The sequence below is a fragment of the Armigeres subalbatus genome, chromosome 2, assembly GCF_024139115.2.
Source record: "Armigeres subalbatus isolate Guangzhou_Male chromosome 2, GZ_Asu_2, whole genome shotgun sequence".
Classification (NCBI taxonomy): Eukaryota; Metazoa; Arthropoda; class Insecta; order Diptera; family Culicidae; genus Armigeres; species Armigeres subalbatus.
Genome location: NC_085140.1, coordinates 350524618 through 350538170, shown reverse-complemented (window position 1 = coordinate 350538170; position 13553 = coordinate 350524618).

The following is a 13553-nucleotide window of genomic DNA, read 5'->3' as shown; positions in this document are numbered from 1 at the left end:
GATTACAATACTTGGTTAGTTCTTTCTTCCACTATAGGATTCAAAGCAAGTAATGTTATTCTTTAATTTTACAATCATGCCAAACACAGTCAAATGAACCAATTGTTTGAGAAACTGCATGTGTAACATTTTTGGCCAAACTGAAATTTTTATATATTCTGAATCCTTGTTCAAAAATACCGTTTTGGCTTAAATCCCGAACATGACTCATATGACGCAAAAAACCGAAAAAAATTTTTTGCTCAGAAATGTATGATTTTTCCCTCGTTTGTTTGAGAAACTGCATATGTGCAAGCACTTTGAAGAGCAATTATGGAGTACTTCTTACAGTTTTCGCACTAGAAGTGCTCAAGGGTGTTGAGTTTGCCAAACACTATTGATTTGTATCGAAGAAATTGAAAGATTCGGTGCCAATTTGTTTAAAAACAGTGTTCTGTTGTTTTCTCTAAATTGCGTAAAATGGATGTATGCAGTTTCTCAAACAAATGATTTAAATGCTTTCTCTTTATCATAAAGAGTAACCCCCGTTGACGTTCCGATGGTTAAATTTTCACTTACTTTTTCTTTTATGCAAAAATTTAACTTCGTCAATTGATATAATAGAGCTTGATATGTATTCATATTTTCGGTTTAAAAGGTATTCAGAGCAGATGGACCCTGTATTATACTTTTATGCAAAAGAAAACGCCAGCTCCGCTTACTGTAGGTGGTGGGCAACCTTGCGTTTACATCTTTTATTCTATAGCATGCATGAAACGAATATTTGTTTGTTTGAATTTGTTTAGTTTCAAATGCAAATTGAATTGCAATAATCATTTGAGGCATTATTATATCAATAGATTGCAAAATTCCATGCTTCCATAGTCTATTTCGGCAGGACATGCTCGAAGTAGGTGAAACCATGTGACACTATAAATTGCTCTCCCGCCTCTGCAATCTCTAGCCAAGAACAAACCCGCAACCGAGATGGATACTAATTTATACAAATCACCTTTTCCGCTGCTGAGTGATGGCAGAGCTCTTCCATGGTTGATGCGGCGTTGTTGTTGCTCTCATGCTGTCGCTGGTAGGTACTTGCGAATTTAATGGCAAAACGGGATCTCCGATTTATGCGTTTCTTAACCTCTTTCTAATAATGTGACCATAATACGCAAACCAGCGATCAAAAAGGAGCACATACATAGAACTCATCAGCTACCAGAATGCAGTGCCTGTGGGAGCCGTCCGAGTGTCGAGCCATGATGACGACAGCTCCCCCACCCTCGGCGAATCACACAGAAACGGTGGCCATCAATTCTTAAATTCCCGGTCGTTTATCTCCGCTCGATGGTTATTCATAATCAATTAATTTGATCAGTGTAAAAGCACAAGTGGTACAACGCCAGTCGACCGTAGCCAGAGTTATTATATTTTATAGCCTTAGTCGCTTGCAGCTTTTTTTCCCTTTCATATGATGATAAAAAATCCTTGATGATCGCTAGATTTCCACCCAACTAGCTCAATGCTCGAATCACGAGTCAATCGAAGCCGATGAAGATGGAATACTAACATAAGCGTAGGAAGGGCATGTATTAAGGAAACTTAGAATTGAGCTTGATAGCTGAAGAAACCAATCAATATATTGTTGAAGTTTTTGATTGAAACACACGGAATAGGTTTTGGGAACTGAAACTACACGCTTCGATAAAGCCATGTCAGTTTAAATCAGTGGTTCCCAGCCTGCTTACTATAAAGGGCCGCACATCAATTTTGAGCTGTTGAAACGGGCCGTAATAGATTAGCAACATTTGCTCTATGTTTCAGCACCAAGATCATTTCACCAGTCTTGGTTCGTCTGACGTTTCGCGCGTCCTGTTCCAGCGCCGAAAGCTTTTCGATTGATTTCCGTTTTGAGCTACTGACCAGCTGCCAGGGATTTTCGGTCGCTTGTGCCGATGGCATTGGCCGGCAGGTACCCTCTTGCGGCCCGGCGACTTGCGTCTGGCTGGTGCCTTTCGCTTTTTTGGGCCGAGAAGTCGCCTTCTCGGGTCAACGCCCTTCGAGCTCCGCTACACCCCGATAATATATGCCGATATGCTTCGTCAAGACAACGTTTGGCCTAGTGTCGCCTACCTGTTTGGCTTGGCTCTTAGATCCTTCGACGGTTTGCTACCTGAGCCGTTTTTGGTTAGGCGCAGTCTTTTCCTCGTTGGCCGTCAGGGCGAAATCAATCGACTCTTCGGCAAGGATGTTATAGATCATTTAGTAATTTGCGTTCGATCGTTTAGTAGTTTGTCAATAACTCATTCCAGAAGCTGAATTTCAAAATGTGTTGTACGGTGGACTCCTAGTGCGAAGGTTTTTCTACAACTCTGCCAAATAGTTCGTTGTTTGAATTCCACTAGTAACGGAGTTATAGCTATAGTATCAGTAACTTAGACTAAATGATAACAAAATTCCAATCATTTAGTTTAAGCTACTGCAACTAGCGGTATAACTCCGTTATTATTTGAATTCGAACAACAAATCATTAGGCAGATTTGTACTATGAGTTCGCACTATGAGTCCACCATACAACACATTTTAAGATTCAGCTTCTGGAATGAGTTATTGACAAACTACTAAATGATCGAACGCAAATTACTAAATGATCGATAACATCGTTGCTCTTCGGCCATATTCGATCTTCCAACGAAGGAGAAGGTCTCAGTTGTGGCATCTTTGTCCGCCTTGCTTTCCCCCGTGTGGCTGATAAAAACGTCCTGTTCTAGTCTTACGACTCGAATAGCATGGCGGTACACCAGCAGGTTGTGTTTCAGTTCCTTACTGATGTTCTGCCTTCCGCTTGCGAAGTCGATAATGTTATCGAGTTGCTCGACGACCACCCGCATCTCGGGTAGTTGTCTAAATATTGTACCTAAATCGGAAAGTTTATAGACACTGTAGGTTCTATAGACGAGCTGAGGCGAAGTCGAGTGTAGCCAAACGAACTCTCAATTAGTGTAGCCAAAAGAGCATGACGTCACGATTGCAATCCAAGCAATTGAACGTGTGACATAAAATTCGCGTGGTACACTTCTCACTTCTCACATCTCCCATCTTTATCTATTTTTTCACTTTTTACATCTCACTTCTAACTTCTCGATTCTCACTTCTCAGTTCTCAATTCATTGCTTCTCACTATTCACATCACATACTTCACTTCTCTCTTCTAACTTCTCTATTTTTGCTTCTCACTCCTCACATCTCACATATTGCTTTTTATTTCTCACTCCTCACTTCTCACAACTCACTTCTCTCCATTCACTTCTCGGCTTTCACTTATGACTTCTCGTTTCTCACTTCTCACTTCTCACATCTTACATCTCACTCCTCGTATCAAATTTCTCACTTCTCAGTTCTCAATTCATTGCTTCTCACTATTCACATCACATACTTCACTTCTCCCTTCTAACTTCTCTATTTTTGCTTCTCACTTCTCACATCTCACATATTGCTTTTTATTTCTCACTACTCACTTCTCACAACTTCTCTTCTCTCCATTCACTTCTCGGTTTTCACTTATGACTTCTCGTTTCTCACTTCTCACATCTTACATCTCACTTCTCGTATCAAATTTCTCACTTGTCACTTATAGCGTCTCATTTCTCGGTTCTCACTTATCACTTCTGGTTTCTCACTTCTCACTTTTCACATATCACAACTTCATTTAATTTCTCATTTCTCACTATTCACCTCTCGTCTCTTACTTCTCACTTCTCGCTCCTCACTTCTCACTTTTCGCTTCTTTCTTCCCACTTCTATCTTCTAACTTCACCCTTCTTGCCTTCACTTCTCACATCTTACTACTTTTCATTTATCGCTCCTCATTTCTCACAACTCAGTTCCCTCCATTCAATTCTGGATTCTTCAACCGTCCAAGACGAGTTAAGTACTCTCCATTTAATTCCACAAATTATTTCGATATCTTTGCAGATACGTATTTCGACCACAACTGTGTGGTCGTCTTCAGTGTCTCGTACTTGACTCGACTGGATTCCAGTCTTGCAAAATGTCGTGACCATCACCAGATGATCAGATATGAAAACAAAAACCACCACGCTTTTAAACGATGTTCTTTACTGACAATCACTGCAAGCGCATCGTGACATGTAGAAGCTGACACGTGAGTACCTTCGGTAAGCGTGACACCCAGATTGACAACCACAAGCTGAGAGCCATAAAGAGCATCAGGTCGGTCAGCTGTCAAAAGTGCAGGTGAGCACCGTTATTGATTGATTTTGTTGTCGTTTGATTGGACTGACGTCGTTTTTAATTGATAAATTGGATAAATCAATAGTTAAATTAAGGGTTCATTCACAAATTACATAACGCTAAAATGGACCTGGGGGCTGAAAGCCCCCACCCACCCTCTCGTAGCGTATTTTGTATGGGAGGGTTCTGAAATTTGTATGGGCCGTATTTGTGAATGGCCCTAACTAAGTTTTTACCAATTCGATCCAGACTATCTTTTGAAAAAGGCCAAATTTTTTTTAATGATTTTTTCAAATGGATACAATTAAAAAACGACGCATCCTACAAAAAAATGTTGTATGGGTAACTATCGCAAAATCAGTCAAAGTTTCTAATAAAGATATCGGAAACAACTCAAATTGAGCCCTACACTGAAAAAAAATCAGTTTCAACAGTTTCAAAAATTAAAACTCGATTTGCGAAAAAACGCTTTTTTGATTTGTATGAAATTGTGTCTCAAGATAGGTGATTATGTTCCCTACCAACCGTCCATACATCGCAAGCTGGGCACTTTGAAGGAAAAAAAGGTTTTCTAACAAAAACTTTTTCTTGTCGAAATTATTTTCAGTGTATTTTTATCTGTTGCGATTAGTTACGACCTAAATATTGTACTCTGCTTGACTGTACAGGAATATTTAAATATATGTATTTATATGTTAAATCCACTGGCACTCCTTGACACTGAGAAAAAAATCAATTCCGACAAGAAAATGTTTTGTTAGAAAAACTTTTTCCCTTAAAAGTGTCAAGCTTGCGATGTATGGACGGTTGGTAGGGAACATAATCACCTATCTTGAGACACAATTTCATACAAATCAAAAAAGCGTTTTTCGCAAATCGAGTTTTAATTTTGAAACTGTTGAAACTGATTTTTTTTCAGTGTTGGGGTCAATTTTGATTTTTTTCGATATCATTATTTGAAAACTTTACTGATTTTGCGATAGTCACCCCTACAACATTTTTTTTTTGGGTGCGGCGTTTTTTAATTTTTTCCATTTGAAAAATCAATAAAAAAATTTGGCCTTTTCAAAAGATAGTCTGGATCAAATTTGGAAAAACTATGTATGTACTTTTCTTTTAATAGCACCTCTTAAAATATTGCACAAAAGTCAATATAAACAATAAGAACACTTAAATGCTCCCAAAATTCTATTTTGGCTTCATGCATTTTTATCACAGCAAAATCCATTAATTCCGCTAAGTGGATTATTCCATTGCTGTCGAACGTTGATTTCGAACCAAACACCGCATAGGTCAAGTGATCATCACGATAGTCAAGATGACATGGATATGACAACCACAACATCAGGAAAGTTTTCCTATCATTCATGCTGGTGATCACAGGCAGAAGAAGTGAAGACATGGTGAGTGAGCAAGCGCTAGTTGCTAAAATGTCACTTTCATGGTGATCGTTACACCAAGCATGTGAGATCCACATTGAGCATCACAATTGAGTACTTGACACATGACCTGGATTTTGTTATTGTCACGCTTTGCGTGACTTGTACGGTGACACTTTGCAGCACTGCTGGATTCTTACTTCTCACTTCTCACATCTTACATCTCACTTCTTGTATTGAATTTCTCACTTCTAATTTGTCGCTTCCAACCCACTTCTCTCACTTCTCATATCTTACATCTCATTTCTTGTATTGAATTTCTCACTTCTCAATCTCACTTCGAATTTGTCACTTCTAACCAACTTCTCGGCTCTCACATATCACTTCTCGTTTCTCAATTCTCGCTTCTCACATCTTACATCTCACTTCTCGTATCGATTTTCTCACTTCTAAATCTCACTTCTCTCTTGAAGTTTCCCATTTCTCGGCTCTCACTTATCACTTCTCGTTTCTCACTCGTCATTTTTCAAATCTCACATATTTCTCTCATTTCTCACTATTCACTTCTCGCCTCTCACTTCTTACTTCCCGCTTCTCACTTTTCACTTCCCACTTCTTACTTCTCGCTTCTTACATCTCACTTCTAATTTCTCATTTCTACCTTCTCACTTCTTCCTTCTTGTTTCTCACTTCTTACATCTCACATCTTACATATTACTTCTCACTTCTAATTTCTCACTTCTGATTTTTCACATCTCACTTTCACTATTTACTTCTCACTTTTCACTTTTCAAAAATCACTTTCCACTGCTCACAGTTTACTTCTCACTACTCGCATATCATTCCTTACTTCACACTTCCCGAATCTCATATTTCACCTCTCGCTACCGTTTTCTTACTTCTCATTTCCCCCTTCCTTTTTCTTACTTCTCACGTCGCACATCTTCTCATCCACTTTTTACTTCTTTCTTCTCGCTTCTCATTTTTCGCTTCTCGTTTCACACCACTCGTTTCTCACTTCTCAGTTCATAATTCTCACTATTCACTTCTTACTTCTCACTCCTCACTTTGCACAACTTACTTCAAACTACTCATTTTCACTTCGTATTTCCTACTTCTCTCTTCTCGCTTCTCACTTCTTTCATCTTAATCTCACCTATCGTGCTCATTTCTCGCTTCTCATTTCACACTTCTCGCTTCCCCCTTCTTGCTTCTCACTTCTCATAAATTACTTCTCACTTCTCAATTCTCACTTGTCACGCCTCACATCTCACTTCTCACTATTCACTTCTTGCTTCTCACTACTCACTTCTCACTATTCACTTCTTGCTTCTCACTTCTCACTTCTTACTTCTCACTTCCTCACTTCTCCCTTCTCACTTCACACTTCTCGCTTCTTACTTCTTACTTCTCCCTTCTTGCTACTCACTTCTCACATATTACTCACATTTCTCACTATTCACTTCTCGCCTCTCACTTCTTACTTCCCGCTTCCAACTTTTCACTTCCCACTTCTTACTTCTCACTTCTCACTTCTCACTTCTCCCTTCTCACTTCTCATTCGGCCTAACGGCTATGGCCAAATGACCTTTGGGACTGACCGCCTGTGCTTTAATGACCCAGCATCGTACCTCCATTAAATATGTTTTCCCTTGAAAAAGACTTAATAGAGAATATTTTTTTGAAAACCGCGTAAAATTCGAAATCCGCGTAAAAAACGACTTTTGCAAAAATTGATCAAAAATCAACCTTTTATAATTTTCGCGTGATTTCAAAACTTTTTCGAAAAATCGCGTGAAAAATCAAATCCGCGTAAATCCCAAAATCCGCATAAAAAAGTCGCGTAAAAAAAGCGTGTATAAAGCGACCCCAGTGTACTTAGAATGAAATGTGTTCACATCATAGCCTGGAATCAAGCCTTGGTCTACACTAGAAACCAACCTTCCGACCGCGCGTTAAATTCCACTTCTTTTAGGAATTCGTTAAGTTTTCTCCCGTTGTCGATTCCATCGTACCTAACCGACCATTTATGGACTGGTAATCGATTGTTTCTTGACCTTTCTACTTCTCTCGGATGTGCATTCTCATTAACATCTAAATTGATGGATTGAGAATGCCTGCTTCTCTCAGATATACTCTCCATCGAACCATATTTTGTTTTTACCCATTCATAAAAATCATGCTCATTATTAGTTTTCTCTTCTACAACATTCTCATTTTAAACCGACCGTCTTTCCATTGGCGTACTAGAGCTGTGCTTGGCTTGTTCTATCTCGCGAGGCTTTGGAACTGCCGGAGTTTCCAAAGCTTGAATCCGCTGAATCAGCTGATTCACAATTTCCTTCAGTTTTACATTTTCCTGCGAAAGCTCTTCCATTTTTTCCTTATCGTTTGTTTCAACCGTAAATCCTACCGTGCCTGCAACTTCAGTAGTCTGCCTATCTTCGCGTATCTGGGTATTTTCGGTGTTTTTGTTGGTATCCTCATTCGCGTTTTCTACCGTAACTGACTCCTTTCCTAAAGTTTGCTTATCTGATTGCTCACGAATTTGTTTCAAACTATCATTTAAAATTTTCATCTCAGCCTCTCTCACTGCTGTTATTGGCGAAGTAATAGAGTAAAACGTGTTCACTAATCTAATACATTCTCCTGCTATCATTGCTATGCTGTTCAACTCTTCTTCGGAATCCACACGTGATTTCAATCGCTGCATTCTAAACAGAACGTGTAGCAATTTAGATTTAAACTTTCTTTCTGGTGCTTTCAGCACTTTTCTACCCTCTAACACCACTTTCACTGTCTGTAGCTTCGCGTCGCATTCAGTTAGTTCATTCATCGAGCCAATATCGTCGTATTTGTACTTTATGCATTCTTTATTATCTCTTTCAGCCTTCATCTTCGTTCTCAATTTTCGCTCCAGCTTGCTGCGCGATTCATCTCTCATGTCGATGTTACGAATGAGTAATTCATGATGAAGTTCATCATCCGCGAGGTGTGCAGCATCCAGCGAGTGGTACTGCACCTGCAAATGGGCTAACTCCATAATGCAAATTGGATAATTGAAAATACTACCTAGTTAAATGCTGAACGGTTTTGCACGTTAAAAAAAAATTGAAAAATTAGAAAAGAACTACCTAGCTTTATGTTGAACGGTTTTGCACGTTAAAAAAAATTGAAAAATTGTATATTCTAATAATTTAAAAAAAAACCCTAGTTTAAGAAATCGGGAATAAACCACTTTTCTTTTTGTGTTTTATTGACAAAGTCCGCAATCACACACGCATGAACAAATGTGCTCCGATATTATTTAAATAATTGCCGACTTGTTTTTCAAACAATCGTTATTTTCACTCTTTTTGGACTATCAAAACCCCTCCGAATACGGTTAGAAGCCGAACCAGTTAAGTCACAGATTCACTTCCTAAATACTGTCTAATGTCAACTGTTTCGTGAAGGCCTGGATATTTTCCCAGAGACCTCTGTAGTGACCAGCTATTTCAAGTGCGATTTTCCGAGCTGCCAACAAGAAACTGATGGTAAGTCAATTTTATGTTTGGCGCCAAAGTGTAATTACTGGTAAGTATACCTCGAGCAACACAGAGACTCCCTGAATCAAACGGCCTCAGGGTCAACACGCTCACCTCAAGAAACTCGCGGACAGGTAATTCTCGCACTCCAAATAGGAAAACCACAGTATTTTAACAAGACACACTTTATTCGGCTTCTCTTTTCTAACCTCTTTCCCTTCTAATCTCTCCTTCCCACTTCCTTATTCACTAATCTAACCTTACTTCGGGGCCCCTACTTCCTTCCACAGTTCCACCACACCTTCCCTTCCTGCTTCCTGTTCTTCAATGGCGGCTAATCCAGGAACGCCGGCGACTAGCGATGGCGTCCCACTGTCTTTCGGGGTGGCTTGGGCGTCCGTTGTAGTTTCCGGGACGGAGACGCGCACTCTCGACCTGCCAATATGGTGACGGATTGGCCTTCGGCGGATACGATGCCGGTATTGGTCGAAGACGGTACACCACGGCTTTCTTCGGGACTCTAAATCCAAAACGGCGGCCTTCTGGTTTTTGTCCAAAAAACGGCGGGGTTCTGATGTCCACTGCACCGACTTCTATCCAGGTTTTTACGCCATAAATTTTTAGCCATAAATCAACTATGGTAATTAAATTTTGACACTAGCTGTGTACGATTCTTATAGCACAATTGTTGTTGCCTAGGTTTCATTTTGAACTGTTTACGAGATGAAAATTTGTCTTCTTGTTTATTTGGAAGCGTATCCCAACCTAAATACCCGTTGATAATAAATTAATTTTTGCATGCATCTCACTTTTTCATTATTTCAGATAAACTACTTCAAGAACATTATCTCACTGATTTCTTATATAACTGACAAGGCAAGATCAAGGAATTGAAATTTCGCGGTAATTTTAAACTAACTTCTCTCACATCTCGAGCTGAGGATATGTTTTACAGTACGCTTAGTTAGCCATTAGTGATTCGCTGGTATTTTCGTGGAAAAACTTTGCCTTAGGGGGTTACATGCGATTTATTGATGTTGGTAGCAGAGTGGAAGGAAATGTATGGCCTCGGATGTTGTTAGAGCCTATCCGATAACGAATGCCAGAACATGGAGTTTAATCCTAGTTTGTACCTTTCTACGCTTAGTATGTTCTCAACAGGTGTTTATTAATATTAAATAGTTTTGGTTGAATAATTATTAATAATATTCAAAAGTTTTGGTTCTAGTCTAAGAAAAGTGTAAGAACAGAGGATGCTCCTAATATATGTTATAATACTACGTTCCGTGTTAATTGGGTTTCTTTTACTCTACTTTTTATGGGGCTTACTCATACACCTGGTTTAAGATTAAGCAGAGGTAAAGAAATTGGCCCTTCGTGGAGCTGAAAAACGATAAGCTCTCTAAATCAATAACTTTATCTGGAGTCGGAATGTCATAAGGCATCAGAGATCAGAGATCATTGAAAATCCGCAGAGGTAAGAAATCAGTCAAAAGATGCGCGTATTGATTGCATAAATCCAGTTGAAAAAAGGAACTATCGGTTGTGCAGAATCAAATTAAGGCTAAGACAATTCGTACAAAGTTACACAAACCAATAACGTGCATTTCGTATCTGTCGAATGGTTGTTAAGGTAGCCTTCCACCTCGAGAATTTGATTCTTGAATTTTGTCCCCCATTCAAAATATATTCTCATCAAAATATGCAGACAATTATCCCGACGTGTTTTTTACACACAGGTATTCAGGTTTACGTGCACAAATGGATAGTTATCATTGTTTTCTCCCTGCGAACTGATTTGGCACTCAATCCAGAACTTCTAACATCCAGCATTTACTTCGTTTTTGTCCTTTTTCTCTGTAAATCCACGTTTAAAATAGTCTAACTTGAGCTTCATCAATTCCCCCATGCTCTCGCTGGCCTTGCTTTGAATTAGGATTCGAATGGACACCCATCTAAAAGAAATAAAAAATATAAAAAATGAGCTTCAATTGTGTTTCAAAATAAAGACAAAACAAAGCTCTTTTTGACGTTTATGTTGTTCTATAGATATACAGTTTTACGAAGGTTACTAGGATGAAAAATACCATAAAATCCGTACACAGCATGTGTCAAAATAATTACCATAGTTGACCCGTGGCCATAATAAAAAGCTGGATTCCACTGTCCACTTTCTCTTTCACTATGTAACACTTTCGAAATGCTAGCTCCTAGTTTTCCAACTCAAACTATCTTGGTCGACGACTTTTTTGTTAGTGAAGAGTTCTGTGGACAGGGAGACGGTAATACCATGCATTGAGGTCTATGACCTCGTCCCTCGGGCAGAGACCTCATTTCCAACCAAATGGCCACATTACGCCACCCCTTCATGGCCGTCCAAAGGGCTTTTCCTTGGTCCACTGGTGGTGGGACACTGTACTTCAGTGGGTGGTTGGCTGCGTAGGGTGGTGGTAGAGCTCAATTTAAGGTCTAGCCTACTACAGGGAGCTGACTGGGAAAAAACTACACTGAGACACGAGTATTACCTGCATTTACAACATTTATTCCACGAAATACACTACACTAAACACGGATTTCTCGGTAACACTCTCGACATAACCTAACCAAAACTTACAAGCTCAATCCCTTATGCAGGACAACATCTGTCTAGCCAACCAGTTAAAGTATGAATGTTGGGCTGCTGTGATGGAAAATTTCAAAATTTGACCACCAGTAGACCAATAGTGGAGTTCTTATCTCAGGTAGTAGTCACTCCATGAAGTATTGCTTGACTGCGGAGGGGGAGTCCAAAGGGAGTTGGTTAACTGGATTTCGTCTTATCCTGGAGTCTGGTTGCAGATTTCCGTTACCATTAAAAATACTAATCACGGAGTACCAACTACGATGAATACAGTCAATCGGACAAAACTAAGATTCTGTGTGTTGTGTAATGTAACTTTTTTGTGAGTTTCATTATGTACCAAGTACTAGCTACGCCATTGAGAGCTGAGTGCAGAGCAGAATCAATATTATTTTTCAGTCGTTTTCATCCCGTCTCGCCATAAGAGATGATACAGGTCTCATAGCGCCATTGTAGGGTGATGTTGGCAGTTGCTATCTTTCTCTAGGTTGCGCAATTGCGTGAACATTAGAGGATAAGTGGTCAAAATAAACATTACAAAATTACAACTTACAACAAAATATACAACTCTATGGCAATACAAATTTAAGGAACTCGATGGGACAATTCATACCAACAATTGATATATTGATATGAAAAGTTGTAAGAAGGTTGTTTTTTTTAAATTTTTGGATGTCAAACTCTCTTTCTCATTAGATTCCTAAAAAAGCTTTCTCTCTGAATACTATTCAACATTATTTTTGTATGAATTTGGAATTTGCCAATAAAGAAGATATGGTAAAAAAACTAAACTACATGAAAATTTCTATGAATAAAATAACTACATCTAAAAAAATTATTATTTTTTCCCACAAAACACCACCGACCCCATTAACAATCTTCTTCACCTTATTGGCATTACATCTCCCACCGGGACATTGCCACCTCGCAGCTTAGTATTCATTCAGCACTTCCACAGCTATTAGCTGCGAGGTTTCTAAGCCAAGCTACCATTTCTGCATTGATGTAGGTATATCATGAGGCTAACACGGTGGTACTTTTATGTCCAGGGAAGTCGAGACAATTTCCAATTAGGAAGACCGGACCGGGAATCAAACCTAGCCACCTTCAGCATGGTCTTGCTTTTTAGCCGTGTATCTTACCACAGCCCCTTAGACCCCTTAGCTCCATTAACAATCCCACCAAATAAATTCAACTTCAGTATAAATTCATAACAAAGTGTGGGATGGGAATCTTGTATGCTAGATAAACTAAGGTAAACATAAGACGGTAATTCGCCAAATGTTGAATGGCTAATTGCTTCGCCTATTGTTGAACATACACGTGCATTTCTTATAGGCGACAAAATTAGCCGTTCAACATTTGGCGGTATCCCCTAATTGTTGGATTTTAGTGAATGGAACGAATTCGTTAAGTTAAAAATATTTAAAAAAAAGACAGTGGTCAGGTTAGGGAGGGAGGGGGTCTAATATTTTGTGACAGTACATATACAAGGTATACAAAAAAAGGTGACAGAGGGGAGGGGTCTAAAAATCTCAAAAAGTAGTGGACGACATAATTGTGTCGCCCCACAAATCAAGTAACTCAAGTTGTATTGGAATGGTTTTATGTGATGTAGTGTTTTGTCCCACGGGTGTACTATGAATCATTTTTCCCTAGTCGTCTTTGCATCGCCATCCATCCATCGCGTCGTCAGACTATCCCGATCTGTTCGTAGTGAGTGCTGCATCGCACCGCGTGTCGAGATAAGACCCTCGCGCGGAAGGTAAAAAAACTGGTGGCCTATAAGCGTTA